Genomic DNA, 27,647 nt, shown 5'->3' with positions numbered 1-27,647 from the left:
TTATTTTATGATTAAAGTCTTTAAAGTTGCTGCAAGGAAACAAAAATCATACTTAGATAAGTATCAACACTAAACGATGAAAGATTATTCCAGAAAATGGTTAACGGATATATGTGGGAAAACATGGGGGTACCTGTCTCTGGTGAGACGGGAGAGGAGGGAGGTCCAAGATGTAGAGGATATACACGTATATGAAACTGACTCACTTCATCACATAGCAGAAACTAACATAACATTGTGAAGCAACTATAACAAACAACAAAAAAAAACCAAACAAGCAAACTTTCACACTTGTGATACTTTGATTTCTTAATTTCTTAGCCAGATAGAGCACATTTTCAATAGTTACTTCTACCATCCCACATCAAAGAATATACGAGTGGTGCATTATTTGTTGTTGTTACTTGAGGATATTTGAATGGATTTCTCTTGATTTGGTATAATCTGACTTGCATATATAGCTTTGCTGTCTATGGTAGCTGAAACTAATTACTATGACCTGGGTGGCTTATGGGATTCCCTGGTGTCTCAGACAGTAAAGAGTCTACCTGCATTGTGGTAGACCTCAATTTGATCCCTGGGTTGGGAAGATCCCCTGGAGAAGGAAATGGCAACCCACTCCAGTATTCTTGCCTGGAAAACCCCATGGATGGAGGAGCCTGGTGGGCTACAGTGCATGGGGTCGCAAGAGTTGACCACGACTGAGTGACTTCACCTTTCACCTTTGGTCTCCAAACTATGGTTTGCCATAGTTTCCATGGCCCAAAGTGCAATTCATGTGGTGTGGGTGGCTTAAAATAACATATTTATGCTCTTGCAGTTTTGGAGACCAGAGTGTGAAATCAGTTTCAATGGGCTACAGGGGGCAGAACTGGTTCCTTCTAGAAGCTCTGGGGAGAACCCTTTTCCAAGACTTTTCTAGAAGCTTCTGACTGTGTCCTTTGGCTTGCAATCCCTTTCTTGTTGTTGCTTAGTTGCTAAGTCAGGTATGACTCTTTGTGACCCCATGGACTGTAGTCCTCCAGACTCCTCTGTCCATGGAATTCTCCAGGCAAGAATACTAAAGTGGGTTGCCATGCCTTTTTCCAGGGAATATTCCCAACCCAGGGATCAAACCCACATCTCCAGCATTGGCAGGAAAATTTTTTATGATTGAGCCACCAGAGAAACTGTAATTCCTTTCTTAAATCACTTGAAATCCTTTCTTCCATTGTCACGTCTTTTCTACAGTCAAATCTCTGTCTTTCCCTTTCTTATAGGGACTTTTGTGATTACATTTAGGGTGTACCCAGATAGTCTAGGATTAAGTTTCCAATTCAAATTCTAAACTTAATTACATCTGCAAAATTTCTTTTGCAAGACAAGGTGACATTTACAGGTTCCAAAGATTAGGACCTCGGTATCTTTGGGGCTATCATTTAGCTTAACATACATGCAAACATTTCATCTTTTTTGTTTGTTTGTTTGTTTAAGCAGCATGAAATAAGAATCTGATGGAATCTTTTCCAAACAATTGCTTCAATTTTTTGAAAATACAAATATAAAAGATTTTAAAATGAAAAATTCTCAAATCTAATTGAGATGATACTTTTGTCATATACTATATTCCTCATGTTTTCCCTATACACTGATTTCTTTTAAAGTTTAGTAACTTTTTTTCATTAGTATGACAAAATATGGCAATAATTTGATTTATTGAACTTTATTATAGGTGCTTCTTTCAGCAAAATTTCTTTAAAGTTGGAAAAAAGAAGAGAAAAAAATTTAAGAATGCAACTTTGTTGCTCTAAGAAAATGGATATTAATGTCCTATATACTAACTTATTCTTTGCCAGAAGTTTATATCAAATAATTATTTTATATGAAGGTGTGTGTGTGTGTGTGCGCGCCTTTAGTGATGTCTGTCTCTTTGCAACTCCATGGACTGTAGCCCTCCAGGCTCCTCTGTCCATGGAATTTTCCAGGCAAGAAAACCAGAATGGGTTGCCATTTCCTACTCCAGAGGATCTTCCTAACCCAGGGATCAAACCAATGTGTCCTACATTGACAGGTGTGTCCTTTATCTCTGTACCATCTGGTAGGGTGTTTCAATCCATTTGTGGAATAGAAGAAAGAAAGAACAAAATTGCACTCACCCAACTCTATGAAATATTAAACTATAAGCAGCTAAGACAAGACAATCACCTAGAAAACAAGTCAGAAGGTTAAAAACTATATACATTAGAATCTTCATGCTAATTCTAAAATATGTAGGCCGTTATAATTTTAGAATTATCTTTGAGTGTTAGCTTCCTTCCAGTACAAGCAACACTTGTATTTAATAAACATTGTTTTATCCAGTTGGCTGTTTTCTAAGCAAGTTATAGAATTACTAACATTAAAATATTTTAATTAAAACAAAACCTTTGGCACTGTACTATAGTCTTTAATCTTTGGTAAATAAACGTATGACTTTGCAAGCAAACACATTACTGGATAAATGCTGCGTGTTGAATTTATCAGACCCATTTCTAGAGAGTATGTTGCCAATTAATTGTTAATATAGAGCATGTTTTTTCAAAACAGTGGATGATGCATCTAGTTCCATAGACACACCCTAAATGAATAAGTTGCCATTTTAAAGTTTTTTGTAATTACTCCTCTAAACTGTGGAGTCAGAGCTTAATATGCCTCTAAATTAATTATGACTAAATTCTGTATGCATGTCTTCTACTTTTAATAGGATTTATTTTTCAGGTTCACAGAATAATTGAGCAGAATACTGAGAGTTCTTACATACTCCCATCCCCCACCATCTGCAACCCACAAAAGATTGGTATATTTGTTATAATCTATGAACCTACATGGGCTTCCCTAGTGGCTCAGCAGTAAAGAATTTGACTGTAATGCAGGAGCCACAGGTTTGATCTCTGGGTCAGGAAGACTTCCTGGAGAAGAAAATGGCAACCCACTCCAGTACTCTTGCCTGGGAAATCCCACGGACAGAGGAACCTGGAGGGCTACAGTCCATGGGGTTGCAAAGAGTTGGATGTGATTTAGTGACTAAACAACAATAACACTATGAACCTATACTGTTACACTGTTATCACCCAAAGTCCATAGTTTATGTTAAAGTTCACTCTTGGTATTGTGCCTCCAATGGGTTTGACCAATTTATAATGACATATATTCACCATTATAGTATCATATAGAGTAGTTTCACTTCCCTAAAAATCCTCTATGTTTTGGCAATTCATCCTTTCCTCCTCTACCACTCCTAGCATTAATCTTTTTACTGTCTTCATAGTTTTACCTTTTCCAGTGAGTTGAGGTTGATATCATACAAGAGACCTTTCTCAGATATGTTTTTTTTCAGATAGCAATGTACATTAAGGTTCTTCCATGTGTTTTCATAGCTTGATGACTCATTTCTTTTTAGTGCTGGATAATACTCCAACTATCTAGAGGTACCACAGTTTGTTTATCCATTCATCTATTAAAGGACATCTTGGTTAGTTCCAACTTCGGCCATTATGAATAAAATTGCTATAAGTCTAGCATGTCCAGACTTTTGTATAGACATAAGTGCTCAATTTATTTGGATAAATACTAATGACTGCAATCAATGGACTGTATAATAAGAATATGTTCAGCTTTATAAGAAACTGCCAAATTGCCTTCCAAAGTGACTGTATCATTTTGCATTCCCACCAGCAATGAATTAGGATTTCTGTTGTTCACTTCTTTGTCAACATTTGGTGTTGTCAGTGTTTCAGATTTTTGCCACTTTCATAGGTATGAAGTGGTATCTTGTTGTTTCAATATGAAATTCCTTAGTGACATATGATGTTGGACAAAATTTAATATGCTTATTTGACATTTGTATATCTTTGGTGAGGGGTCAGCTCAAATCTTTGCCTATTTTTTAATCAAGTTGTCCATTTTCTTATGAAGGTGTGCATTTTCTTATGAAGTTGTCCTTTATTATTGTTCAGTATTGAGTTCTTTGTATACTTTGTATAATAGTCCTTTACCAGATAGATCTTTTGCAAATAGCTTCTTCTTCTCTTAGACTTGTTTTCTCATTCTTTTCAGTGTATGTATATACTTTGTTTTCTTTGTTATTCTATATCTGATGTTTAACTTCTCTTTCCATTATAGTATTTATTTATTTAATGTTACCTATAATGATTGTTTAGGGGTTTCCCCGGTGGCTCAGTAGTAGAGAATCCACCTGCAATGCAGGAGCCACAGGAGATGTGGGTTCCATCCCTGGATCAGGAAGATTCCCTGGAGGAGAGTATGGTAACCCACTCCAGTACTCTTGCCTGGAAAATCCCGTGGGCAGAGGAGACTGGCAGGCTACAGTCCACAGGGCTGCAGAGTCAGACAGGACTGAAGCGACTTAGCGCATAATGATTGTTTAACTAATGCTGATTTTTAGAAGCATTTGAAAGAACTTCCTGTGAAGTTCAGATACTCCTTCATACAAAGGCAAACATAAAATCCTCACCATGAATTGTGTGGGTGACAAAGAGTCAAATGTTGCAGAATCACAGTGAGATGGATGTTGAGTCAGATAAGGCTTATTTATTAGCAGTGACTTACTTGGACACACCAGTCTCAAGGCAAAATTTAGACCATTGTCTCTGCAAAATGAAAAAGTACTGAATGCCAAGAACCTTCTGAGTTGCTTATAAAGAGTTGAAATATGGAATGTTAAATCTGCAAGTGCTGAGAAATTATTACATTTCAAATGAAGAAATAGAAATGTGTTTACGTTACACTCACTGAAGCTTGATTTTCTTCCCAAAGTTTTATAGCCTGGATTTCACAGATCCTTAGGAGATGCATGGAAACCTTAGGAGTGTTTCTCAGACTACCTATTGTGAAGAGCTATTTTATTTTCCAGTTGGTTGTAGGTTGATATACTTGCCTGTATGTTGATACACTTGCATTATATGTGCCCCTCCTTTATTTTTATAGTTATGGGTGTGTGTTTGCATGGGTGTCTGTGTGTGTGTGTGTGTGTGTGTGCGCACGCACATGTGTGAGAGAGAGAGAGACAGTGATACAAGCTGGTAACATTTGCAGCTTTGAAAAACATCTTGACTGTTTTCTGTTGTTTGTAGGCCCTGGTGGAGAGAGTGCCATTTAAATTGGTTCCCATATTTCAGTAGAAATTAAAGAATCTCAAGTTGTTGGAGACAAATGGCAGTTCTAAACTTGCAGACAACAGATGAGCTGTGTTTATCAAAGCTGGCAGAAAGCATATAACAGTAAACAGAAAGATCTGAGCGCAAAACCAAAATATATGTGTAACCCACTAGTTTTATGTTTGATTTTTATAACTGAAAGAACACCAGAGACCTGATTTAAGACATCATCATATAAAGTCAAAATCTTCACCCCAAATCTAGATCTAGCATTCCTTGAATTGAAAAGAAGCTGGGTAACTTTGAGGATGTATCCTTCACCTCAGTCACTTCACAAATACTTCCTTAAATTTTCTCCTTACTTGCCTCTAATATGCTGCCATCCGCTTATCAGAGTAAATGTGTTCTGGGCAAAGGGAAATAACCAGAGATTTCAGGTTTCACCGAGTACAGACTGTGAGTCAACTCTAGCTCCTGAGATCAGGAACAACGGATCAGGAAAAGTGGAACTTTGTGTAGTGAGCTGATAAACGAGTTTTAACTGGATTCCATCTCATAGTAAGCTCAGTAGAATACTGAGTCCATCTTCATTTTTAAGTGTATGCTTGAAATAAATGCTCTCAACAACTGGGGAATCCCAGCTTAATTTTCTGTCACTGTGGGGAGCCATATCAATCTGGATAGGATATCTCCAGACTTTTGACTATGAGATAGTAATGAGTAACTAACTTATTTAAGCCACTGTTACTTTGGGTTTTTCTCTTACAGTCAAAATTAATCTTAACCAATACGTTACTTAATATTCTTACATTTTTTTTTCTAAGTTATTTCTTTACTTATAATCAAAAAGCTTAAATAGGACCATTTCAGATTATCTCAGTTCTCAAAAACACCAAGAGTTTGTCTTTATTATTTTTTAATATTTTATTTTCAAATTAAAAAAAAATTTGGCCACACTACACAGCATGTGAGATGTGTTCACCCATCAGGGATCATATGTGCTCCCCCTGCATTGGAAGCACAGAGTCTTAACCACAAGAGTGCCAGGGAAATCCTGGCTTTATTGTTTTCATTTTTATATGTCACGTATCTGGAGTTCAGAAAGGTTAACAATATTGGAAAACATCACAGTAGTATATCTGCAGCAGGGAACCTCAGCTTTTTAATGCTACAAGCTATCCTCTTGATGCTTGTACAGTATTACTTGGGTCTTTTTCTTTCTTTTTTCTTTTGGCCATGTGGCTTGTGGGATCTTAGTCCCCTGACCAGGGTTCAAACTCGTGCTCTCTGCCTTGGAAGTGCAGAATATTAACCACTGGATGTCCAGGCATGTCCCAGTATTACCTCTTACGTTGAGAGTTCCCTACTTATGGGACCTATTTTCTCTGTAAAATAGAAAATGAGATAATTTGCTTACCATGACAGGGATGGTGCTAGGTTAGTGGAGAGTGATGATGAGTATTTAATGTAAGAGAAGGAGATATAGAAACTTGTGACACAAAGTGTAACCATAGGTTAAGTAGTTTTGACATTCCCTGGTAGCCTGATAGAAATGCAGATCTTAGCACCTGACCAACTACATCAAATCTGCATTTTGAAATTTCCCTAGGTGATTTTTTGTGTTCATTAAAGTTTGAGATGGCCAAGGACAAGCAGACTTATTGTCAAGCAGCATTAAAAGGCCGGCTGAAATGGAGAGTATGCATTTATAAGCATAAATAATAATGTTTAGCAAACGTCTCTTGTTGCCTATCCAGAAGTCATTTCATGATTGGTGACAAAACTGAACTCCTACTGAAATGGTCAAATCCTTGCTTTCTGTCTTGCTTTTGTATCAAGGGATTATGACCCAAACCTGGCCGATGAAACCTTATGGGTAACACACAGAGAATTTTCAGAGAGACTTTCATCTCATTCAAGCAAATGAAGTGGATCAAACTCCTGCTTTCTTGGTCTGAATATTTTTCTAACTATGTGTGATACATGAAACTGTAGCAACCATTTTTCAGTCTTGAAGGCATAAGCCCAAAAACCAAGCCAAGATAACAATCTGATGAATTAATTCTAGAAGTACCATCCCCTTGGACTTCTTGTTATATGAAATAATAAACATCTTTATTGTTTAAAGTGTTTTCATTTAGTTTTTCCATTACTTTCAGCTAGGAGTTTCCTAAGTAAAACAAAATGGTTTTGTGGTTTTTCTCTTAAAATCCCTAGAACATTAGATTAAGGTAAAATGAAACAGACTACCAAATTATCAGTAGGAGTTTTACATGGTGAGCATGACTGAATAAAATAGTCGAAGATATAGACAAAATAGCAGTCGAAGGTATAGGCAAGTGTTGCCCTGTGCCATAAGGTTGACATTGGGTAGGAACATGCCAACAGCCAGAACGGTGTTGAAGGGATGACCAAAAACATAAGGTCAATATTTGATGAGACTAAAAAATTGTCACATTGAGAGAAAGAGTTAGAGAGGAAGCTGTAGTCAGAAAAAGAACTTTAGAATTTGAGATTTCAGAGGTGAAACAATTCCTACAGATGCTATCCATGTAGATGGATGAAATGAAATAAATCTGAAGACCATTGTGGTTCAAAGTCAAAGAAGTATCAAACCAGGTTATCAAGTGAGTCAACCACATGAATATTGGAGACACTTGGAATTACAATAGATCTTGAGTGTTAGTTACTCAGTTGTGTCCAACTCTTTGTGACCCCATGGACTGTAGCCCACCAGTCTCCTTTGTCCATGGAATTCTCCAGGCAAGAATACTGGAGTGGGTAGCCATCTCTTTCTCCAGGGGATCTTCCCCACCCAGAGATCAGACCTGGGTCTCCTGCATTTCAGGCAGATTCTTTACACCTGAGCCATCTGGGAAGCCCATTATAAAAAGTAGTTTGGATATATTCTGATTAACTGGTTGCTCGTGATAGTTTTCTAAGCCTAGGGGAATCAAGAGCTTTTACTTTGTGTGTGTGTGTGAGGAAACTTTCTCCATGATGTGGATTAGACAAATATCCCCACCTCACCCCTTTCATTTTGGATTTTGTGCATTACTTGGAGCAGTTAGGAGGCAAATCGATCTGACTTAATTACAGCTATATTTTCTTTGCTTTATTGAATCCATTTGGGCATAAGTAGCTATAGTTCATCTTCCATGTCTGAATGAAAACCAGAGAAAGAGGAGGTGATTAAGTATTTTCCAGGACAATGATTCTTGGTTTATCAGTCAGCTTGCCTGGTAACTCAGATGGTAAAGAATCTCCCTCCAATGTGGGAGACCCAGGCTTGATCCCTGGGTTGGGGAAATCCCCTGCAAAAGGGAATGGCTACCCATTCCAGTATTCTTACCTGGAGGATTCCATGGACAGAGGAGCCTGACGGGCTACAGTCCATGGGGTCTCAAAGAGTCGGACATGACTGAGCAACTAACACCTTTACACTTTGCTACGTTGGTAAAAAATAGCATATGGGAGACACATTCATTTCTTGCTGTGATTATCTGCCACTCTCCTGGTCTCTACTGGAATCTATTGGACCTCACTGGCACCACTGGGCTCTGTTGGATTTTTTTTTTTTTTTTAAGACCTTTTTGAGCTCTATTGGACTCTACTTAGCTCTACTAGTAGGTTTTCAGAGCTCCATTGGATTCTGCTGGGCTAGACTCAGCTCCATGTACATTTTGGTAGTTACTTTTGGGGATATACAATTGAAGGCCAGAGTAAGAGGGCCACATACAAGTCATTCTGTGGTATTTAAAGCTTCTTCTGGATAACATGATGGCAAAGACACATTCTTTTAACTCCAGTCAAATTCCTCTGAGCCTTTTTCTCCAGTAGGCCTTAATCTTGGCTTATAATATATCAGATTCTTAGCACACCCTTCTTCCCTCCTTGAACCCACACACATCTTTGATGACCCCAGCCCTTCTCAAAATGCATGCCTAAGAAAGTTAAGTACTGCCAGGAAAATTTCCTGTTCATTCCAGAGTAAAACCTGGTGATAGGTTGACTCCTGAATTACTTCTTAGAGGAGTTACTTGAGAAAATTTGCGAATATAAATCCCTTCTCTGCCCTTTCCACCAACCAGAACCACCTCATCCAGATCTGAGAGCCACTTCTTTGAAATGCAAACATTTCATGACTCTAGCTAATTTTCCCTTTGGGAAAATAAGAGCCTAGCTTTGTACATCACTATCTCCTGTCATAAAGATACAGTAATTTGTTTCTCTTCCAGATAAGCACCAGCTAACAAACTCAAATGACTTGGTCACAGTAACTGACACCTTTCTTGCTTTTTGTAAGTTTTCCCTTCCCCAACTATGCTCAATCTCTGTTCTCTCACTCTTCCTTAAAAGCCCCATCACTTCTGCAAAGTTGAGTTAGGTTCATGTTGGATCCTTTTCCTTATTGCAAGAGTGTGTTACTGAATAAAATCCATCTTCACTGCTTTAACTGGTGTTTATCTTCAACAGTGACAAATGTCACATTTTTCATATTTCAAAGCACATCAAAGGACCAAGCCCAGAGTTCGTAAGGCAAGGAAACACGACAAGGGCAGAGAATAAGCAAGTAGATAAACCAATGATATCATATATATAACTTTTTAATGAGTACTCTAGATTCTAGAAAGTGTTTTTCCTATTAGATTTCATGAAAGAAATGCTAAAAACAGTGTTTTGACACAGCAAATATAAATAGAAAAAATTATAGCTATGCTGCTTTCTTAATTGGTCAGCACAAAGTTTCCTCAAGGGAACTAAAGCCACGAATTTTGAAAAATGTATAAACTTTAATATCAGAAATATGTTACTTGTTTTTATTCTGAAATGATGAGTAATATTCCAGCATTCTTTAAAAGAAAGCCAATTACATGTACTGCCTCATTACTGAAAATATGTATTTAACAGTGGAAAATAGGAAAAGTCATAACAATTGCAGAAAAATCATCTGAAAAGCATCTAAGATCCCTATTTCCTGTAAATTTTGTTAAAAATCTCCCCACCAGGTTTTTAGTTTACTTAACAAAAGCAAGGTACACTGTGTGATTGTCACTTAATGTGCCTCCTCAGATCTTTTACAACCATTTTTTGGCCGCATTAGGATAGATAATGGCAACTATTTAAGACAGTAGGGTTTCTAGTGAAATTGTTTAGTCTTGTACATTTCAATTCACTATGCTCCAGCAGACAGCACAAAATGTACTATTTGGATGATATTCACAGCCCAGTGTCAACCAACAGTCTCAGAATATTAAATTCCTCCCAAGTGTGTATGTGTTCCCTTATGCTCTGTGATATTTGACTTGAAAAAAAATAATAAATCTGCAATGTAGTGACAAATATGCAGTGACAGAGGTAATATATCTTCACTTCAAACTCATCTTTAAAATCTTTAGCAATTAATGGGCGGGAGGGCAATAGACACAATAACAAGTGGACAATTATATTGAAAGATTTGAAAAATTTGCTGTGTTCAAGGCATTAAATGATCATCTGTTAGGTGAAAAGATTACCTACATTTTGTGGGTGAGGGAATAATAAAAAAGGGAAAATTTAATAAAGTATCATCCTTGCCCTCCATGAACATGTTGGGTAGTGAAAACTTCCAGGAATTGATGTTAAACATTTATGTGTTTGCTAACACTGGTGTTGATCGTGACATAGTCCTGTGTTCACAACAATATCACACTGAGTGGAGAAGAGGCAGAAAAAGAGAAGGAAGTTGCCCTTTCAAAATTATTTGAACAAATCAGAGCCATAAATGAACATTGCCAAAATAACACTTAAGGAGATGAAAATTTATCTAAAAATAGCTTGTAGTAAGCTTGGAGAGATTGTTTTATATAAATATGACTAAAATTTACATGGTTACAGCAAATCAAATAGGAAGTCAAAAGATCTAAAGAATTAGATCAGATTTAAAATAAAACTAATGTCAGAAATAACAATATTAACAATAGTAAAAATACATATTCATTGAGTATTTACTCTAGTGCCAGTCATTGTGCTAGCCTATTTACATACTCTTTAACTTAAATTTTAATTTTTTTGCAGCCTTTTAAAAAATTGAAGTATAGTTGATGTACAATATTATACAAGTTACAGGTGTATCAAATAGTACACCTGTTTAGTATAATATAGATTCACAATTTTCAAAGGTTATACTTTATTTTAGTTGTTATAAAATATTGGCTATATTCCCTGCACAGTACAATATATCCTGTAACTTATTTTATCCCTAATAAACTTTTTTATACATTCTCTTTTAATTCTTAAAACTGGCCTGTGAGTTTTGGTGCCCTTATTATCATCATTTCATTAGTGGTGAAAACTAAGGCTTGGCATGATCTGGTAACTCTCTCAAGTTTACAAGCTATTATGTTAGTGAAATAAAGATTTGGATCAGTCTCCAGAATTTACACTACCCTGAATTATCTACTAGGGCACCTTTTTAACTAGTAAGAAGTCAAAAGTCTCTAGTTACATGATCATAATATCATAATACTCTGCTGCTGCTGCTGTGGCTAAGTCACTTCAGTCGTGTCCGACTCTTAGCGACCCCATGGACCACAGCCTACCAGGCTCCTCTGTCCATGGGATTTTCCAGGCAAGAGTACTGGAGTGGGGTGCCATTGTCTTCTCCGTCATAATACTTTATAGACTACCAAATAAGATACCATGAATTTTGGGTTTTATTTTCTCTGCAGAAGAAATATTAATTGGTCCAAGGACAGTAATTCTTTATGCTGGACCTTGTAATCCTAGGGGAGAGTAAGTGATATTAAATAAAGGTGAAGGACAGACATAGAGAACAGACTGTGGTTGACTGCCAAGGCTAAGGGTGGTGTAGTGATAAAGAACCTGGCTGCTAATGCAGGAGATGCAGAAGATGTGGGCTTGATCTCTAGGTCAGGAAGATTCCCTGCAGAAGGAAAAGGCAACCCATTCCAGTATTCTTACGTGGGAAATCCCATGGACAGAGGAGTCTAGCAGGTTACATTCCATGGAGTCACAAAGAGTTGGACACAGCTAAGCATGTACGCAGTTGCACGTTATCACATGTATAATTGAATTGCTTTGCTGAATAGCAGAAATTAAGACAACACTGTAAATCAGCTACATTTCAATAAATTTTTTTAAAAATGGGGGTAAAGCAGATGAGATTTTTTCTGATGTGATTTTCTAAAAGAGATATGATTTTAAAGAAAGCAAACACTGGAACAAATCTTATTCTGGAATCTTTCTTGCTAGGAAGAAGCTATTTACAAATATTATTTTGCCTTATTGGGATTCTCCCGTTTAGGAGTGAAGCCTGATTTCTAGCATATAGTCTATAGTGGGCAAATAACCCTGAGTCCTGGCATTTGGGAAATAAACACGAGGTTGTCCAAACTCCTGGGGTAACTTTGCTGCTACCCCAAGTTCACTGAGCTGAGCATGGGGTGGTGGTGGCAGTTAAGGTGACATTTCTCCTCATCACTTGCTCAAGAGAGCCACAGTGTAAAGTCAAGTCAGTCAAAGAAAACTATTGGTAAAATAGATAAAAAACTAGTGTATGTACAGAAGCTTTAGACTGAGATTCCTGCTTCCTGGAGAGACACCTATACCCCAGGGGTGATTTCAGTGATGCTTTATTGCTAGTGCCCCTCCCCCACTGGGTCTACAAAGCTAGAGATGCTCTTTGTGCTGGGAAGATTTTCCCAGGATAAGCCCACTTCCTGGTACAGTCCCTGGACTTTGTCTTCTAAGAATCCCAGACAGACTAACTCCGTCAGGACAGAGAAGAGCCTTGATGAGCTCAAGAAAGCCTCCAAAGACTCTCTGGGGGCAACTATTATTACAATTTCAGCAATATTATTTTTGATTTAAAATGGTTGGATTAGACGATCTTTTAAGTCCCCTTAGCTCTAACACTTTATGACTGAACAGTTTGTGGGCAGGCCTGGGAGCACACCCATCACATTTCCCTGGGAAAAGACATTACAAATCCAAACAAGCTCAATCAATAGACTTCTGGAACACAATTCATTAAAGGCAAGAACAGACTAAGTGGGACCAAAATATATAGGCTTTGGAAGAGAACAAATTGTGTCCATAATTGGCAGAGTCTAGGGTCACTTTGCTACTCCAAATGCTGAAGTAAACATGGGGCCCATTTGATGGGTCTAAGAATGCCACTGAATGCTTTGATGGAATTTGGTGATGATTTTTTCCCTCTGAGTTGAACTTCTTAGCTGTTTGTTTTATTGTTTAAACAAATATGCATTCACAAAGAAAGCTATGAGAGTAATAGAAACTTTAGAAAACCAACTTCATAAGGAAGAACTAAAATATTAAGTATATGAGGCTATGAAGGAACCTTAAAATTTCCTTCTTGAATTTGAAAAGATGTTGTGTAGGTAGATATGTAGCTAAAACAATGTTACATTTTGCACAAAAAATGAGGACACAACATCAGCAAATGATGAATATTCTTCTCATCAAGGGGTGAGAAGATGATATTGGATTTTAAGAGTGAAACAAAGTAATGCACATCATGAGACAGCAATGTCCTGGGACTTGGAAGTCATGCATGCTGTTAAAGATTTTGGGATGAGATAGAGTAAAAAAATCCAGCACTGCCAAAAGATGACCTAACCCCAGAGATAGACTACAGTAGCAGTAATGTGATGAACTAATGGTAAGAATACACCCAGCCTGGATACAGTAAGTGAGTAAGTGTTACTCGCTCAGTTGAGTCTGACTCTTTGTGACCCCATAGACTTTAGCCCACCAGTCTCCCCTGTCCATGGAATTCTTCATGCAAGAATGCTGGAGTGGATGGCCATTCCCTTTTCCAGGGGATATTCTTGAGCCAGGGATCAAAACCAGACCTCCTGCATTGCAGGCAGATTCTTCACTGTCTAAGCCACCAGGGATACAATATATGGTCAGTTCAGTTCAGTCACACAGTTGTGTCTGACTCTTTGTGACCCCATGCACTGCAGCATGCCAGGCTTCCCTGTCCATCACCAATTCCCAGAGCTTGCTCAAATTCATGTCCATCGAGTTGGTGATGCCTCCAACCATCTCATCCTCTGTGATCCCCTTCTCCTCCTGCCTTCAATCTTTCCCAGCAGCAGGATCTTTTCCAATGAGTCAGTTCTTCCCATCATGTGGCCAAAGTATTGGACTTTCAGCTTCAGCATAAGTTCTTCCAATGAACATTCAGGACTGATTTCCTTTAGGATTGACTGGTTGATCTCCTTGTAGTCCAAGGGACTCTCAAGAGTCTTCTCCAACACCACAGTTCAAAAGCATCAATTCTTCGGCGCTCAGCTTCCTTTATAGTCCAACTGTCACATCCATACATGACTACTGCAAAAACCATAGCTTTTACTAGATGGACATTTGTTGGCAAAGTATTGTCTCTGCTTTTTAATATACTGTCTAGGTTGGTCACAGCTTTTCTTCCAAGGAGCAAGTGTCTTTTAATTTCATGGCTTCAGTCACCATCTACAGGGATTTTGGAGCCCCCAAAATAAAGTCTGACACTGTTTCCACTGTTTCCCCATCTATTTGCCATGAAGTGATGGGACCAGATGCCATAATCTTAGTTTTTTGAATGCTGAGTTTTAAGCCAACTTTTTAACTCTCCTCTTTCACTTTCATCAAGAAGCTATTTAGTCTTTCTTCACTTTCTGCCATAAGGGTGGTGTCATCTGCATATCTGAGGTTATTGATATTTCTCCCGGCAATCTTGATTCCAGCTTGTGCTTCATCAAGCCCAGCATTTCTCATGATGTACTCTGCATATAATTTAAATAAAACAGGGTGACAATATACAGCCTTGATGTACTGTTTTTCCAATTTGAAACCAGCCTGTTGTTCCATGTCCAGTTCTAACTATTGCTTCTTGACCTGCATTGAGATTTCTCAGGAGGCAGGTCAGGTGGTCTGGTATTCCCATCTTTTTCAAAATTTTCCACACTTTATTCTGATCCACACAATCAGAGGCTTTGGCATAGTCAATAAAGCAGAAGCAGATGTTTTTCTAGAACTCTCTTGCTTTTTCAATGATGCAATGGATATTGGCAATTTGATCTCTGGTTTCTCTGCCTTTTTGAAATCCAGCTTGAACATCTGGAAGTTCATGGTTCACATACTGTTGAAGCCTGGCTTGGAGAATCTTGAGTATTACTTTGCCAGCCTGTAAGATGAGTGCAACTGTGCAGTAGTTTGAACATTCTTTGGCATTGACTTTCTTTGGGATTGGAATGAAAACTGACCTTTTTCAGTCCTGTGGCCACTGCTGAGTTTTCCAAATTTGCTGGCATATTGAGCGCAGCACATTCACAGCATCATCTTTTAGGATTTGAAATAGCTCAACTGGAATTCCATCACCTCCACTAGCTTTGTTCATAGTGATGCTTCCTCAGGCCCACTTTTCTTCGCATTCCAGGATGCCTGGCTCTACATGAGTGATTACACCATCATGGTTATCTGGGTCATGAAGATTTTTTTTACTACAGTTCTGTGTATTCTTGCCACCTCTTCTTAATATCTTCTACTTCTGTTAGGTCTATATCATTTCTGTCCTGTATTGTGCCTATCTTTGCATGAAATGTTCCCTTGGTATCTATAATTTTCTTGAAGAGATCTGTAGTCTTTCACATTCTATTGTTTTCCTCTATTTCTTTGTATTGATCTCTGAGGAAGGCTTTCTCATCTCTCCTTGCTATTCTTTGGAACTCTTCATACAGATGGGTATATCTTTCCTTTGCTCCTTTGCCTTTAGCTTCTCTATTTTTCTCAGCTATTTGTAAGGCCTCCTCAGACAACCATTTTGCCTTTTTTGCATTTCTTTTACTTGAGGGTGGTCTTGATCACTGCCTCCTGTACAATATCATAAACCTCTGTCCATAGTTCTTATATCTATTAAATATTTATCCAATGAATGAAAGGTTCTTTATATCAGGGATTCTTAACTGGGATTGTAAGAGGATGGGGCCATATCCCTGGGGATAGAGTTGATTAGAATCACAAGTCTTTGGGGGATCATTTTTTTACTACATACTAAATTTCAGAAATTCTAATATATAGTTAGGGTTGTGTTTTGTATTTTCTGTCCTCCTTCTCCCAACTCCCACACTAAAGCAGTGATAAGCCCATGTGTTTAGGGTGGAAAAAAGAAATCCTGACTAGTGTCCTGTATTATAAGAAGAAAGAATGTATATGAGAGGAATACTTGCTGGAAACAAACCAGAGAGAAAAATATCTTTTTCTAAATATAGAACTTTGGTCACCCTGTAATCTCTGTAAAATAAGCTAGTTTCTATACATATACCTACACCTCTATTTCTTTCTTTTTTTATTTTTTTTAATGTAATGTAATTTTGACTGTGTGGATCACAATAAACTGTGAAACATTCTTAAAGAGATGGGAACATCAGACCACCTTACCTGCCTCCTTCTACACGATGAACTATTTTTAATGCTAACCATGAAATTAAGCAAATAATATTAGTGGCCAGAAATGATAATGAAAATTCTGTTTTGCTCTTTATAAATATATTTTACTTATATATAATTATGACCATAAAAACAGGAAAAATAGAATAAACACAATCATACTGAAATAAAAAATTATGCTCTGATATTTTAAAATTACATTTATTCATGTTTTGAAACAAATACATAAATATTTATAACCACATATTGGTCTGTTACACTAATAAATAACATTACTGTGCCTGTTTTCAATTTCCAACTTCCAAAAAATTAAAGTGACTTCATGGAAATGATTTTCTTTGTGTATTCATTTTCAATAGAAAGCACAGTCAAATTTGTTCCTACTTGATGGAAGAAGAATTTTTATTAATTTTAATTTCAAAGTTTTTCTTTCACATGCAGTAATAATTATATAAATCATCATGTAGTTCAAAGACAGTTTAAAGAGTTCCCATAGACCAACACCCATTTTCCCCTATCAACAAATTACTTTATACATTGGTTGCAGTTAACAAACTAATATTTAAGCATTGTTTTTAATGAAAGCACATACTTTATTCAAATTTCCTTATTTTTTTAAACTAATGTCCTTTGTTAGGAAAAGTTGTAAGCGCAAGAATGTTAGGGATAAATACCGTTGGTAGCTTGATAGGGATTGCATTGAATCTATAGACTGCTTTGGGTAGAATAGCCATTTTGACAATATTAATTCTTCCAATCCATGAACACGGTATGTTTCTCCATCTGTTTGTGTCCTCTGATTTCTTTCATCAGTGTTTTATAGTTTTCTATGTATAGGTCCTTTGTTTCTTTAGGTAGATATACTCCTAAGTATTTTATTCTTTTTGTTGCAATGGTGAATGGTATTGTTTCCTTAATTTCTCTGTCTGTTTTTTCATTGTTAGTATATAGGAATGCAAGGGATTTCTGTGTGTTAATTTTATATCCTGCAACTTTACTATATTCATTGATTAGCTCTAGTAATTTTCACGTGCACCCCAATGTTCATCGCAGCACTGTTTATAATAGCCAGGACATGGAAGCAACCTAGATGCCCATCAGCAGATGAATGGATAAGGAAGCTGTGGTACATATACACCATGGAATATTACTCAGCCATTAAAAAGAATTCATTTGAACCAGTCCTAATGAGATGGATGAAGCTGGAGCCCATTATACAGAGTGAAGTAAGCCAGAAAGATAAAGAACATTACAGCATACTGACACATGTATATGGAATTTAGAAAGGTGATAACGATAACCCTATATGCAGAACAGAAAAAGAGACACAGAAATACAGAACAGACTTTTGAACTTTGTGGGAGAATGTGAGGGTGGGATATTTCAAAAGAACAGCATGTATATTATCTATGGTGAAACAGATCACCAGCCCAGGTGGGATGCATGAGACAAGTGCTCCGGCCTGGTGCACTGGGAAGACCCAGAGGAATCGGGTGGAGAGGGAGGTGGGAGGGGGGATCGGGATTGGGAATACATGTAAATCCATGGCTGATTCATATCAATGTATGACAAAACCCACTGGAAAAAAAAAATAAAAAAAAAAAAAAAAAAAAAAAAGATATCAAAAACAAAACAAACAAACAAACAAAAAAAGAATGTTAGGGATACATCCATAAAACTCCCCATTTTACAATACATTCAGGAAGTTGCAAGACTGTCATGTCTGTTTAGATCAATTTTAGTGGCCTTCAAATGATATATTCACCAAAAATCATAATTTCCATATACAATTTGGAGAAGTTTGAGATTTAGTATTATGTATTTATGAGTTTAATTTAAATAGTCAATTTGAGTGGAACAAGATGGCAGACTAGGAAGACCCTGAGCTTACCTTCTTTTACAGATACACCAAAATTGCAACTACTTACAGAAAAACAAGCTATGAGAATGACATGAATACTAGCATACAATATTCCCAACTAAAGAGAAAAAAAAAGAGACACAACAAGATAGATAGAAGGAGTAGAGCTGCATCTAGTCAGGACCCATATTCCGTGGTCAGTGACTCATAAATGGAAAGGATATCACAACTGCAAAGATCTTCCCTAAGGAATAAGGGGTCCAAACTCCACATCAGTTTCCTCAACCCAAGGGTTCTGCACCAGGAAAGGAACCCCTCAAAAAATCAGGCTATGAAAACAAGAGGCCTACATGAGGGCTATAGGAAACAGAAACTCTGCTTTTTTGTCTTTAATCAACAAAAATTTAATATTTCTGATTGCTCTAAAAAATTATTTCTCATGGTTCTATGAATTGGCTGGGTAATTTTGGCCTCATCTGGGACTGGAAGATCTAGGAGTTCCCTACAGTCACAAGTCTAGTGGTTGGCTCAATGACCAGGCATCCCTCATCTTCCAGTGGGCTATCCCAGCTCCTCCCCAAAGAGTTGATTGCAGAGTTTCCAAAAGTAAGAGGCAAGAAGCCCCAGTGCACAAGTACTTTTCAAACCTTTACTTGCATCATGTTTGCTAGCATCTAACATGCCAAATGGAGAAGGCAATGGCAACCCACTCCAGTGTTCTTGCCTGGAGAACACCAGGGACGGGGGAGCCTGGTGGGCTGCCGTCTATGGGGTCGCACAGAGTCGGACAGGACTGAAGTGACTTAGCAGCAGCAGCAACATGCCAAAGCCACTCACATGGCCAGCTTCAACCTTGACAACTGGAGAAATGGCCTTCACTTCTTCTATATATATATATGTATGTATTTTTTTTGCTCTTGAATGTAAATTTGTTTTACATTTTTAGTTATCAATATACAAGGTGGAAACCCATTGTTGTTTAGGAGACCCCCACTCTTACATGCATGTGTGCTAAGTTGTGTCTGACTTTTGTGATCCTATGAACCATAGCCTGCCAGGCTTCTCTCTCCATGGGATTCTCCAGGCAAGAACACTGGAGTGGGCTGCCAAGGAAGCACGGAAAAATTTCACACGCTCTGAGTCCTACAAGAGAAGAAAGTGGTCAGAGCAACTTTGCTTGAGAGCCTCCCACAGAGGCAAGAGGCAACGGGACAGCCCCTAGGGACTGAGGCACTAGTGGCAGCCATTTTGAGGACCTTGGATTCTTTTTATTTCTTTTGCTGGCCTGAATGCTATGGCTGTTGTCCAGTCTTCTTAAGTTTACTGAGACTGTTTTGTGATCTCTCACAGAAAATGTTCGATGTACACTTGAAAAGAAAATGTATTCTGCTATTTTTGGATGGAATGTTCTATACATATAACTATTAAGTTCATCTGGTCTAATTTTCCGTTAAGGCCAATGTATCCTTTTTGATTTTCTGTCTAGATTATCTGTCTACTAATGTAAGTGAGGTGGTAAAATTTCCTACTCTTGTATTTCTGTTAATTTCTTCCTGTCTGCTAATAAGATTTTAATAATAAAAATCTCTTGCATTTTTATACATAAATAATGAACCATCTGAAAAAGAAATCACGAAAACAATTCCCTTTACAATTGCATAAAAATATAAAATACCTGGGAATAAATCTAACCAAAGCATTGCAGCATTATTTACACTAGCCAAAGTTATGAAAGCAACATGTGTCTACTGATAAATGAATGGATAAAGAAGATGTGATGTGTATATATAGTGGAGTATTACTCAGCCATAAAAATGGAATTTACAATAACATGGATGGCAGTAGGGGGCATTATGCTAAGTCACACAAAGAAAGACAAATCACCATATTTTATCACTTATATATGGAATCTAATATGAGAACAAATGGATAAATAAAACAAAATGAAAATAGATTCATAGACACAGAGAAAATACAGGTAGTTGCCAGAGGGGTGAGGGTGTGGATATGGGCAAAATAGGTGAGTAGAATTAAGCAGTACAAACATCCAGTCGTAAAATAAATGCCATGGGGATGTAATATACAGCATTAGCATTATGGCCAGTAATACTGGAATAACTTTGTATGTTTAATCACTATGCTGTATGCATGAATTTAGCATAATATTGTATATAATATTTTTGGGGATCTCCAAAATCACTGCAGATAGTGACTCCAGCCATGAAATTAAAAGACACTTACTCCTTGGCAAGAAAGTTATGACCAGCCTAGATAGCGTATTAAAAAGCAGAGACATTACTTTGCCAACAAAGGTCCATCTAGTCAAGGCTATGGTTTTTCCAGTGGTCATGTATGGGTGTGAGAGTTGGACTGTGAAGAAAGCTGAGCACCTAAGAATTGATGCTTTAGAACTGTGATTTTGGGAAAAACTCTTGAGCGGCTCTTGGACTGCAAGGAGATCCAACCAGTCCATCCTAAAGGAGATCAGTCCTGGATGTTCATTGGAAGGACTGATGCTGAAGCTGAAACTCCAATACTTTGGCCACCTGATGTGAATAATCGACTCATTTGAAAAGACCCTGATGCTGGGAGAGATTGAAGGCAGGAGGAGAAGGGGACAAAAGAGGATGAGATGGTTGGATGGCATCACTAACTCAATGGACATGAGTTTGAGTAGGCTCCGGAAGTTGGTGATGGACAGGGAGGCCCAGCGTGCTGCAGTCCATGAGATCACAGAGTTGGACATGACTGAGCGATTGAATTGAATTGAACTGAACTTATTGTACACAAACTTTATTTCAATTAAAAAGAAATTTGAAATGAACAATGACACCACAGTGATTGTAAAATTAAAGAAACAAGTATTCATTTCTTAGTCTTGAAATGAATATATGACACCAAGTATGCATATTTGGGAGCTGATGGTTAAATTGGAATTTCTTCAAATTAGCTTCTGTGTAAAACATGGGGTCGCAAAGAGTCAGACATGAATGAGCAACTTTCACTTTCACTTTTCAAACACAATACTTATTAAAAAATAAGTAATACAAATGTGTCAATTTTTACCTTCCTTATTCAACAGTAAAAAGGACAATTTTTTAGATTTAGAATTTAGAGCAATAAAAAACATTTTTCCCCCTAAGAAAGAGTATTGTATCTCTTACGCTGTTTAGAATTGCTAGCCGAAACAGATAGACATTTAGTTGACTTTAGTAGTATGTTTAAATCTACAGACAATCCCCTTTCCCATCTTCGACTATGCCTCTCTAACCATCCACAGAACAACACTTGTCTATCATTGGGTATATCAGTCCTCATAGCACCTTAGATACAAATCTTAGCTTCTTTCAACTGTTTTCTTAGGACATTCATTTACTCCAATCCAAGAAAGCATTTTCCTCCCTTTTATACTTTAGTATAATAGACAAATAAAATTGTGAAATATTTGAAATGTACAATGCTATGATTTGATATACATATATATTATAAAAGGATTCATCCTATTAAATTAGTTAGTACATCCATAATCTCCTATGTTTATCTTATTTTGTGGTTTGTGAGAACGTTTAAGTTCTACCCTCTTGGCAAATTTCAGTTATACAGAAACAGTTATTAACTATAGTCATCATATTTTACATTAGATCCTCAGAGCTTTTTCATCTTATAGCTTAAAATTTGTACTTTTTATCAGCCTCTCCCTATTTCCCCCACCCCTCCTAACTCCTGGCAGTCACTCTTCTGTTTCAATGAGTTCACAATATTTTTTTAGATTCCTCATATAATTGATAGCATGGGGTATTTGCCTATTTCTATCTGGCTTGTTTCACTTACTATAACAAGTCTTCAGGTTTATCCATGTCATTGCAAATGATAGGATTTTCCTCTTTTTTAAGGCTGGATAAAATCCCACTATCAAATTTGAGATGTGCTGATGAAGTGATGTATTAAGGGCAGGCTTGCACAGTTTGATCTCCTGTTGGTGCCAAGGCTGTCATTGCCCATCTATCCATCTTTATCCTTTCTCAGAAGCAACAAATTCCTATCTCCCTTTGTCACTGCATGCATGGCAATGCCCTTCACCATCCCCCATCCCCTCCACTGCCAAGATTATTACTGATTGTTTTAACAAATGGGTGTCCCTCCATCAAAGAATTCTACTAGGGACTGCCAAGAAAATGTCATTTTATCTATTTTGTTACAAAAGTGATCAGATTATATGTAATTTTTTTCAAAGAGTAGTTCATTATTTCCCAAAGGATTTTAGTTTTGGGAATATAATGTATTGGTAGTCATATTAGCCAAGCTCATGACTTGTAGCTAGAAAAACATAAACACTAGGAAGCAAATTGGTTTCTCATTTCTAGAAAGACTCATTGGAAGCCTGATTTCACAGCATGTCCCAGGTGCTTAAAAACTATTATACTTAAGGTTTTGTCATTGATTAAGTACCTTTATTAACATTTTGAGGAAAGTAAAGGAATGGCAAAAATTCTTTTATATATACATATATTTGCATATTTGTAAGCAATTATTAATAAATGCTTGGCTGTCTTTTCCTTTTAGCTAGATTGCATAAATTTTATGTGAAACTTTCCCTCATAGTTATTGCTTCTAAAACTTTAATGATGTCTCTTGCTTTTTTCTAACTTTTCTGCATTTAACATTCTTTGTAGTTATTTGATTAGCTATGACAAAATGGTAAACCTATACACAAATATTTTAAATATTTTTATCGCTTGTAACATTTAATAACTATATTTTGACTTTAATTGCATTAATTTAGTGGATTATAATTTGATATAAGTACATTAATTGTCTTCCATGCTAACATTTTGGTTATTTCCTATATGCAACCCATTTCTTGCTTTCACTGGAAGCTGAACAGGGTTTTTCTATTTTTGTTTTTATTTTTACTGTTCCCCAAGGCTTTCTTCCTTGTGTTTTTCTTGGGTAGGCAACATCTTGCCATGAATATTTGAGCCATGACTAAAGTAAACCCACATGCTACTTGTTAAATGAGTTTTTTAAAATGAACTATTTGGTTAATATGTAACAAAGAGAGTTTCTAATACATGGCTCCACAGCCCAATGTCAAGAATTATCATAGAGAAATATAATTCTAGAAACATATTTTATATTTATTGTTTGATTTATCACATAGTGGATCTCAGGAGTTTGTGGTAATGACCAATGAAATACTATGCTTTAGGAAGAAGGTAAATAATGTTATTTGAATGCATTTGCTAGTTTTGTGTTTTACATAAAATATTTTATTCTATTCTTTCAACTTTCATAAGTAATGAGGATGTTGGTTTATAGATGTTCAAAATCTTTGCCCAGATCATATTAGTAGGTGGTAATGCTCCTTTTCCCAACTGCTCAAATTGATTCTTTTCTGATTTTTGCAGAACCCATGAATGATTAAAAATTATGAAATATTATGCTTTAGAAAGAAGGGAAATATTTTTTGAATGCATTTGCTAGCTTCGTATTTTGCATAAAATATTTTATGGTTAAAAATTTCAAGACAGTTACAACAGGGGACTAAACTCAGGCCCATCTGAATGCAGAACCACAGATGACTGCTTGCTTACACTCTCATGAAGCTGGCGTTGCTTGTGAACTTTGCGATGTGGCAATAAAAGGCTGGAAATGGTTGATTTTCTCAAGGAAAAGTTGAGACTGAGGTATGAATACAGGAGCTAGGGGGCTGAGAAGGTTGTGGGAACACAAGCTCACCAGCTTTAGGAATGTGCGGAAGTCCAGGGATGCATTTAGACATCAGCAGCTTAGAAGTCAACAGTTCAATGCCCTTCACTTAAATCTAACAAAGACAAGTACCAAACTCACATTTGGGTTACACCTTTATTGGGACAATCTTTGGCAACATTGTCTTTTGGAACAGCTTTAACACCTTTGCAATTCATATCGTCTTTGTCATATTTGATATTCATCTTCTCCATCCTGTATTAATATTGTCTTAGATCAGGCTGCCATACATAGCAAGGTACTATAGTCTAAGTGGCTTTAAATAACAGAAATTTAATTCTCACAGTTCTAGAGGCTGAAATGTCTAAGATTAAGGTGCTGGCTAACTTGGTTCCTGATGAAAACTCTCTTCCTGCTTTATAGATGGCCACCTTCTTGCTCTATCATCATATGATCTTGCCTTTGTACATACAAATGGGAAGAGAAACAGAGAGACAGAAGTAGAGAGAAGGGCACTTTTCCTCTTTTCACAAAGTCATCAATTCTATCCTATTAAGATCTAATCCTCATGACCTCATTTAATCTTAATTACCCCCTAAAAGCTTTCTCAGCAAATATGATTATATTGGAGGGGATGGTGGCTAGGGCTTCAACATCTAATATTTTTTGGCAGGAGACAAAATTCAGTCTATAGCAAGTTTAAATTTTAAAATCCCAAGTGATGAATTTCTTATTTATCCATATTCAACTTGATGTTGTTTTATTTGGCACATCTTTCTAACTGGCTGTCACACTGTGGGCTTTTATTTCATAGAGTAGACACTTGCATAGCTGTATTGCTATCTCATGCCTCAACACTTTTTAGGAAAGCCTATCTTCATGTGGAAAAATTGATGGACTCCAAAATTTGTCCCCTCCACCAACCCTAATCTATGAAGATGGTAACAGGAATAAAGTGTCCTTTCATTTGTCTAGATTTACCTCATTGAAAGGCAGTTTGGACTACAATAGTGATATTTTCCTGTATCAGAATAATTGTCTATACAGCAGAAGAACTGGCTGTGCTTCATCTACTGTAAGGAGTTGACTCTGGAAATCTGCTGCTCAGTTCTTGATGCTACACCTAGAGGGACATTGATTCCCTGGTGTCTGGCCAGTAGGGATGGTTAGTGGTTTTGGGAGCATGATTGATGAGGAACAGTTGAAATTCTTAGGAGAAAAGATGTGGGGGACATGTATCTGATTTAAAATGTTTAAAGTCCTAGCATATGAAAGAGGAATTAGGGTCATCCCGAGTGCCCTCAGAAAACAGAGCTAGTATTAATGGATAGATATGAGAGGAAGGCAAATTAGTTTATGAGGAAGAACCTTTAAATGACCAGAGCTGTGCAGAAGGGGTCAGGGGGGTGATTCCTCTGAATCATGAAATAGGAAGCTTTTCTTCATTGATAATATTCAATCAGGGGAAGAATGTTTTATACCAGGGTCATTGTCCAAGACTGTCCTAGGGCAGGGGAATTGTGTTTAAGTAGTAGGGAATGGTTCTTAATTTGTGAAGCACCTGCTGGTACTCTAAGAAGGCTGATTTTCTGTTATAAAGTGCTATGTCAGGACTTCCCTGGTGGTCCAGTGGTTAAGACTTCCCCTTTCAATGAAAAGGGTGTGAGTTCGATCCCTGGTTGGGGAGTTAGGATCCCACATACCTTGTGGCCAAAACATAAAGCATAAGCAATATTGTAAAAAAAAAAAATCAGTAAAGACTTTAAAAAATGGTTCACATAAAAAAATATTAAAAAAAAGTGCTATGTCAAGGAATGCATACTGTCTGTATCAATTTTCTAGGTATGCCATAACAAAGTATTTAAAACTAGGTGGTATCAAACAACAGAAATTTGTTGTCTCAAATTTCTACGGGTTGAAATTTCAAAATCCCGATGGTGGCAGGGGCAGACTCCTTCTGAAACCTACAGGGGAAAAAAAATCATTCCTTGACTCTTAGTTTCTGAATGCCATCAATCCTTGGCGTTCTTTGGCTTGCAGTTTCATTACTTCAGTCTTTGCCTCTGTTGTCACATGGCATTCCTTGTCTTATAATGATACCAGTCATGTTTGATTAGGACTCATTCTAATGATTTCAACTTAACATTTACTAAGATCCTCTTTCTAGAAAAGGTTATGTTGACAGGTAACAGGGCTTATGACTTCAACATATTCTTTTGGAGGACCCATTTTAACCCTTAACAGCATCCCCAGGAGGCTGATACATTGCACTTTCATACTGGCTCTGTCCCTGCCATGCTCAATCATCTAAGCAAATCAATTTACCTCTTGGCGCTTCAGTTATGCTTCTGTAAAATGAGAGTAATAACTTTCTCTAGCCAAACAACAGGGTCTGATGTGACTATGTAAAGTATTGAAACATGGACATGTGTTCTCAGAAACCCTCATATATAGACATGTTTATTTTAACCCTCCTATTATATGTGCACCTCTAAATGATAACATTTTTTTCCCTTGAACATAATTAAGGAATGCAGTGCTTAATCTCTAACAGATATAAAAAATATAAGAACACTACAAAAGGCCAAAAGGCGGGGTCTGCAATAAGAACATGAGAAACAGCACAGCTTTATTTCATTTTGGAGGAATCTGAGAAAATGAACTAACTTAATCAATACAACCTTCCCAGTCCACATAAGGAAGAGGAAAACATGAGACCCGGTTTGGGAATTTATTCTAAGATTTATGATCCAATTTTTCCACCATGGCAGTCACTTTGTTCCCACAACATCCTATTCAAAGACTTTCTGGCAACTTAAATCTATCATTTACTTTTAAAAGTCCATATTTTCCATCCTGTCCTTGATTTCTAGCTACTGTTTGTGCTCATTGTTGACTACCGTAAGTGAAAATTTGGAGAGGTGGCAACATGCTTGCAAACAAACAGGCTGAATGGTCTGGCATTTGAGGAAGGATTTAAAAGAAGCATTTAAGTCTAAAACCAAGCAAATTGGAAGAATGTATTCTTGGTAGCTTAAAGTAATGGATATGAACTGAAAATGGCAAAAAAATAAACTTGAAAAAGAGCAAAGTTAAAGTACTCCTACTTCCTGGTTTGAAAACTTATTACAAAGCTACAGTAATCAAGACAGTGTGGTACTGGCATAAGGGTAGATATATAGACCAATGGAATAGATTTCAAGAGTCCAGAAGTAAACTTTTACATTAATGACACATTTATTTTTAACAAATATGCTAAGATAATTCACTGGAAGAAAGAACAATCCTATAAACAAATGACACTGGGACAATGAAATATTCACATGTCAAAGAGTGAAGTTGGGGTATCTACCTCACACCATATACAAAAATTAACTCAAAATATTCATAGACTTAAACATAGGAACTACATCTAGAAAACTCTTAGAAGATAACATAGGAGTAAACCTTCATGACATTAATTTTAGACAGTAGTTTCTTTAATATCA

The 27,647-nt window shown here is 36.9% G+C and overlaps 1 pseudogene; it reads right to left on the bottom strand.

Moving 5' to 3' along the window:
* The window catches only part of LOC133046617 (cilia- and flagella-associated protein 53-like), a 51,411-nt pseudogene extending 26,998 nt beyond the window's left edge, over nucleotides 1-24,413 (bottom strand).
* Between the last annotated feature and the right edge of the window lie 3,234 nt (nucleotides 24,414-27,647).

The sequence above is a fragment of the Dama dama genome, chromosome 25, assembly GCF_033118175.1.
Source record: "Dama dama isolate Ldn47 chromosome 25, ASM3311817v1, whole genome shotgun sequence".
In the NCBI taxonomy this organism is placed as follows: Eukaryota; Metazoa; Chordata; class Mammalia; order Artiodactyla; family Cervidae; genus Dama; species Dama dama.
This window is presented reverse-complemented; position numbering and strand designations above follow the sequence as displayed.